Source organism: Pantherophis guttatus, chromosome 12 (genome assembly GCF_059756535.1).
Source record: "Pantherophis guttatus breed Tessera chromosome 12, ASM5975653v1, whole genome shotgun sequence".
NCBI classification, from domain to species: domain Eukaryota; kingdom Metazoa; phylum Chordata; class Lepidosauria; order Squamata; family Colubridae; genus Pantherophis; species Pantherophis guttatus.
This window is the reverse complement of record NC_142074.1, coordinates 2,073,436-2,080,516: the sequence shown is the minus strand read 5'-3', so window position 1 is coordinate 2,080,516 and position 7,081 is coordinate 2,073,436. Positions and strand designations below refer to the sequence as shown.

Genomic DNA, 7,081 nt, shown 5'->3' with positions numbered 1-7,081 from the left:
GGCTTTTTAAAAAGCCAGACAAAGAGTTTAAACGGATTGCTACATAATTGTTTCAAAATGGCGATTGAAGCTGTGACTTAGTGAAAGTGCTGACTGTGGATTTGTTTATTGCTGAAAAGAGCTTCTTTGACTTGCCACATATTGTGGATTACTTTGAAAAGAACTAAGGATTTTTGAATTTTGGATTCCTACTCTGTCTTTCAATGACTTTACAAAGAAAGAAGAAACACAATGGATTTAATAAACTCTTAACTAACTGGCGCAGCAACAAAAGGCTTGGGGCAGGAACGGAAGGGGAGAAGCTGATGGATTTTACTGGAATCAGATTTTACAACAGAATTAAAAAGGACATGCAGAGTTTTAAGCGTGGAAGTATTGACTTTGAATTGAAATACTAACAGACAGATAAGGAAATGAAGAAGTAAAATAGATAAAATCAGACAGCAATGTTTGAATGCTTATTTGTTTAAACGGTTTAATGCTTAAGTGAGTTTTAAATAAAAATAAGAGGTGTTTATGGCATAATAGAGATAGAAAATAAAAAGAACAAAAGATAACTAAAATAGAAGTTGGAAGATAAGGTGACTAAAAGTGATATTTTCATAAAAGCATAATCGGATGTAACATGTTTTGTTTTAATTGATAACAAAGTGGTGGAGGTTAATTATGATTAACTGTTAATGATCATAGATGATAAAATAAGGTATACAGATGGAAGTAACAACTGAGAATGATTTTAATATATGTTGGAAATGATTAGTATTAAGAAATAGATGGGGATTCACCCTGGAAGAGTATAGTTGGTAATAGTGGATTAATAGATAAACATATTGAAAAAGAAAATTTTAAAATAAACTAGTAGATTAATAGTGGGAGCTATGGAGGAGAATATGCTGAAAACTCAGCCAAAATAAGTAATGCTGGAAATCAGCCAAATAATAGGTGGAATAAGGGAAAAGAATGCTGGAAATCAGCCAAAATAAAGCATGCTGGAAATCAGCCAAATAATAGTTGGAGTTTTGGAGGAGAATGTGCTGGAAACTCAGCCAAAATAAGTAATGCTGGAAATCAGCCAAATAATAGGTGGAATAAGGGAAAAGAATGCTGGAAATCAGCCAAAATAAGAGAAAATGCTGGAAATCAGCCAAACAATAGTTGGTGTTATGGAGGAGAATATGCTGAAATTAGCTGAAATAAACTATGCTGGAAATTAGCAAAATAATAATTGGAAGTATAGAGGAGAATACACTGAAGAATAATTATTAATAAGGGATGAAGAAGAAAATGTTGGGCGATAATTAAAATGAAATGGAAAATTTTGAGATGTCTGTGTAAAAGTTTAAGATTAAAAGATTGGATTAAATGGGTCTAGAAACTGAGAAAAATAGAAAGGAATTTTGATTAATAAATTGAAATAAAAATAGAGTTGTACACATTTGGAAATTAAGATTTGTGGTGATAAAATTGTAAGGTAAATATACAGATTAATAGATTAGATTGTTTTTGTGTTTAATGTTGATGTTAAAGGAGCAATGGAGAAAAATTTAGAAAGAGTGGTAATGAATTTTGATTTATAATTGAATTTTTAATATAAAAATGACCTTTGTTTTAGTAGGAAATTAAGATGTATGATGATATAATAGAAAGATTTAATTTAAGAAGCTGGAATTTATGTTAAAAATATCTGTCTTTATTTGTAAAATCAGCCTACCTATTTGTGACCGGACCAAGACTTCGTTCCTGGAAAAAATCTTTTTTATGTTTATGTTTGAAAAAATAAAAAAAATTTACAACAACAAAAAAGAGAAGAGTGCATGAATAAAAAGCAGTAGAAAAATATCTGATTTTTAGCAACTAGGACTTGACTAACAATAGAGTCTCATATAAGAACATGAATGATGGACTGGAAGAAAGATGAGGGATACCAAACTTGATATGTATGTTTGTGAAAATGATCTCAAAATCGTAATTAACTGGAAACAGAATCTGAGTCAGCAGCGAGATGTTCATGGAAAGAAGGCAAATGCAGCCATAAGAATCTCAGGAAGTGAATGTTCTGCTTTGGGGAGACCCCAACTCAAGGACCAGGTCCCCTTGCAGGCACCACACTTGGAGGAGAATTTGCACAAAATCTATGTGATTTATTGTCAGGGAAGGAGAAATAAGCCAAGGAAGAGATGAAAAGAGCTGCTCTTAGCCTTGAGGAAAGACAACAAGGGGAAGAACTGAAGATCAGGAGGAGTCTGGGAGCCCCTTTTCCAACTGACACAATCTCTCGCTTGGAGAAGGGAGGATGCAGCCCTCTTCCAATCACTGACACACGTTACACATGAGCGTAAGATCTGCTCACTATTATTCCAGAGTGTCAGACACGGAAAAATGTATTCAGTTACAAGAGAGGAGATTTTAGCTGAATGAGACAAAAAATATGATAAAAGGAGGAGTTGTTTTAGAGCTGAGCTGGTAAAGCAGAGAAGTTCAGTCTCCTCTTCGTGGATTATCTGAATGCAAAGACTGAACAGCCATCAGTCAGAGAAGCTGTAACTGGGATTCTTGCAGAGAGGAGGGGTTGGGCTAGATGGTCTCAGGGTCTCCTTCAAACTTATAAAGGTTGTCAAACATGTAACTATTGTGCTATTGTTGCTCTAGCCCCACCTAGTGGCCGGGGGCATATAAGCCTAACTGTATAGTCTGAAGCCAGACTCCCTTTTCTGTCAGCCTTTGGAGAAGATGGAAGCAGCCAGTTTGACCGAGACACGTGGTCATCCGGAGACGGCCTCCGTCCCTCACATGGAGCATCGCTGGAGAGGTTCCAGCTGCTTGTTTGTTGGCTGTTAGTTAATGCTGCCTATCTCGTATTTATATTTGTTTCTCACTCTTTGCATTTCCTCAGTTTCACCGTGCCCTGTTCTCACAATAAAACATCCAGATCCAAGCCAGGGTCTCTTTCATTGGAGGAGAATAGAGGGGTTTAGCTGCCTGTCGAGCTGCACACAGACCCACATGCAGTGGGGATGGAACAAAGGTGAAATTCCACGATGCTAATCACAAACCCACAAATACAGGAATTAATTTTAAAAAGAATAGAGTATTTTCAAATTATCAATGTTTAATAATGCCATGGTATCTACTCTTTGGAACCATTATTCCCTGAGTAATTGAATTGGCCAGATCTCTTGAGTTGGTTCCCCTCCTTCTCTTCTGGATTCCTCCTCCAAAGGATCTAAGATTAATGGATCCATATCAGGACCCCATACCTGCCACGGCTGCAGCCTTGGAGACCCCAAGATATTTTCACCCTCCTTCCTTCTCCTCCTCAATCTGGAGGAATAGGCAGCATTCAAGGCCTGGGTCAGAGTCTTAATTATACTGTAATAGTGATAGTAATTTTTGAACTGGCTCCTGTTCCTTTTCTCCTGGGTCTCCAGTGAGGCTTTCTGGGTGCATCTTCTGCGGCCTTTGACAGAAAAGACGTTCTTTGAAAGAGAACAGAGAAAATAATGATCTTGAAACTTTTCTTCCACAAAGAAATGGGGTTCAAAGGTAGAATCTTTTGGCCTTTTTTTAAACAGAAAATGAAAGTTCCAAATACTATGGGTGTATTTGAGAAGTCTGTGCTGCTTTATTGGATACGCAATAAAATTTGTGAGGATCCAGACTTTCCCCTTAATGAGTCCTGGCAAACGGGTAAATGTTTCATGGAAAGGAAGAATTCTGTCCCAAATGGGATCATGTTCCATGAAGTGAACAAAGACATTGACTTGTCTCCACTTAGAGAGGGCCTCCCTGAGGGCAGCTGTATGTTCAGTTGTTGAGAATTGTTGTGATATAACAATGCAAATTCCATTCCTGTCAAGCACAGGAGAGAAAGTCCTCATGAAATTCTCTCCATTTTCTGTAGCTGAAGCAAAGAGGCCAATCAGGGTCCATCTGAAATGGAGGAGCAGTTGGACAATTGCTGGGTACTGGAATCCTTCTTTGTAGAGCAGCCGGTGGAAAAAAGGGAATCGGCTTTTATCACTCAGAGCCTCTGAAACAATTGTATGACTGATCTGAAAAAGCAACGAAGAATGCTGTGTTATGTTTGGGGTCAGAGCAAGTCCAAAATATTAGATTTTAATAAATCCAACCTGGTTCTCATGAATGTATTAGAATAGTTTGTTAATTAGACATTGTTTAAAATATTAAAGACATATTAAAATATTAAAGACAGCAAGATTATATAATAAAAGTGGAAAATAATAAACAAATTAAAAAACAATAAAAATGTAAATCATATTACTGTATTACCCCAAAATTTATTGCAATTACATTAACATGTGCAAATGTCAACTGAAGTATTCAATTCCAATGAAGGGCCTATTATAATTTTCGAGAATTGCTGCATCTTTTTCTGCTTCTGTATCTGAGTTTCTTTCTGAAGGAAACTTTTTAACTTCTTTCTCCAGGTGTACAAAAAAAAAGGGAGACCTCAGTTCCTAATACGACTTGTCAGTTGCATAATCCAAGAGGTTTTTGATTGAATTTTTGTCTGTTCCAACAGCCACAATTTTCAGAGTCTGCTGGTTTCCATAGATTACATTTTATGCCAATACCCATATTTTCTGAAATTATACAAAGCAGAAATTGTGCAAATTGTGTAAATTCCCAACTCAGCTCTGAGGGCAGCAGCTGGAGTCCTCTTACCCACCCCAAGATACTCCTCAGACGCTGTGATTGGGTTGGTTCTGCTAGTGGTTTCTCTCTCTCTCCCTCTCCCTCTCCCTCTCCCTCCCTCCCTCTCTCTCTCTCTCTCTCTCTCTCTCTCTCTCCCTTCCCCCCCCCCCCGACTTCCCAGAGCAAAATACAGGGTATAGCATTCAGCAAACATAATCAAACATAAACAAACTAACTATAAGCTCTTAACTCCCCTTCACATTTTAACTCCCCCATACATAGCAAAAATAAAAAGTCACCCAGATTCATTTGTAAGCTATTTGCAACTTTTTAGTTCCACATTTGTTTTGAATATAATCAATCCATCTTCTCCATTCCAATATGTATCTTTCATTCGAGCGATCCTTCAAATATGCAGAGATTTTAGCCATCTCCGCCAAATTAGCTACTTTTAATGTCCATTCTTCAATGGCAGGTACGTCTTCCTTCTTCCAATACTGCGCCACCAAAAGTCTGACTGCAGTTATTAAGCTCAAAATCAAATTAGTCTTTATAACTGTACAGACTGTAATTATACCCAATAAAAACAACTGTGGAGTAAATTTTATCTTCTTTTTAAAAATATTTTGTATAATCCACCATATCTTAATCCAAAATGCCTTAATTTTTTTACATGTTCACCATATATGATAATATGTTGCATCATCACATTTACATCTCCAACACGTAGATTGTAGGGTTGGATACATACAAGCTAACTTTTGGGGATCTAAATGCCATCTGTAAAACATTTTGTAAAAATTTTCTCTCAAGTTTTGGGCTTGGGTAAATTTTACATTTCTGACCCATATTTTTTCCCATGTTTCCATCATTATTGGTTCCTCGATGTTTTGTGCCCATTTTATCATACAGTCCTTCACTAGCTCAGTTTCTGAATCTATTTCTATCAATGCATTATACAACCTTTTAATATGCATTGGGCTTTGATCCCTAATTTGTTTTATCAGATTTTCCTCATTTTGCAAGATACCAATTTTCTGATCCTCTTTCCATCTAGTATACAACTGTCCATACTGAAACCAAGTTTGAATTATCCTTTCTTCCTTTAATACCCCTAAAAACTTTAACTGCAATGTTCCTCTTTCCATAGTAAGAAGCTCTTTGTAAGTAATCACATCTTCTTTTCTGTTCTACACTTATATTCTCTATCATGTCTGGGTATTGCCCATATAGGTAATTTATTATTTAATTTATATTGATACTTTTTCCATACACATAGTAATGCATTCCTCAATATGTGACTTTTAAAATTCTTGTCCACCTTTTTATTATATAGTAAATATGCATGCCACCCATATAACAAATCATATCCCTCAATATTCAATATTCTCTCTTCTGTTGAGTTAATCCAATCGCTAATTACTGAGAGAGCAGCTGCCTCATAATACAATCTTAAATTAGGCATTTTGAGACCTCCTCTTTCACATATATCTTGCATTATTTTTTGTTTTACTCTCGGTCTCTTTCCTGCCCACACAAAATTACTAATGCCCTTCTGCCATTCATTCAAATTTCCATCTTTTTTCAATATTGGTATCATTTGGAAAAGGAATAAGAACTTTGGCAAAATATTCATTTTCACTGCAGCTATCCTTCCCAACAACGATAGTTGCAGTTTTTTCCAGTTTTCCATCTCCTTCTGTATTTTTTGCCACAACAATTCATAATTATACTTATATAATTTCTCATCTGATGTCATAATATAAACCCCTAAATATTTAACCTTCTTTACTGTTTCAAATCCCGTTATTCTTTCTATTTCTTCTTTTTGACTTTTACCATATTTTTAGTTATTATCTTTGTTTTCCCTGCATTTATTTTAAATCCAGATACTTGTCCATATTGATTAATTATATCCATTAAACCTATAACTGATTTTACTGGTTGGGTCAAAGTCACAACCAGGTCATCTGTAAATGCTCGTAATCTTTAATATGTAGTCCTCAAATAGAGGACATATCAGATATTAAACTGATAAGAACAGATACTACACTTGATCTTAGCCAAAAGGCCGAGAAGCAATCTCTAGTTCTAGAATCTTGAAGCAGTTTAAGATTAATTCTTGCTTTTTTCCCTTGCCATATATATTTCCACATCATTTTGTTTAGACTGTCAAAGTATTTTTCTCCAACTTTATTGGAGTTGTTTGAAAAAAAAAAAAACAGTCTTGGCAATACATTCATTTTGATCAATGCTATTCTCCCCATTAAAGATAATTGTAAATTTTTCCATTTTTCCAAATCCGTTTCAATTTGATTTCTCAGTTTATAATAATTATCTTCCTTCACTGTAATACATCTTGAAGTTAATTGGATGCCCAAATATTTCACTTTCTTCACAATTTGAATATCTTACTTCTCCGTTA

The 7,081-nt window shown here is 35.4% G+C and overlaps 1 pseudogene; it reads right to left on the bottom strand.

Moving 5' to 3' along the window:
- Positions 1 to 6,570: 6,570 nt before the first annotated feature.
- On the bottom strand, positions 6,571 to 6,739 carry LOC117656371 (U2 spliceosomal RNA; annotated as a pseudogene).
- Between the last annotated feature and the right edge of the window lie 342 nt (positions 6,740 to 7,081).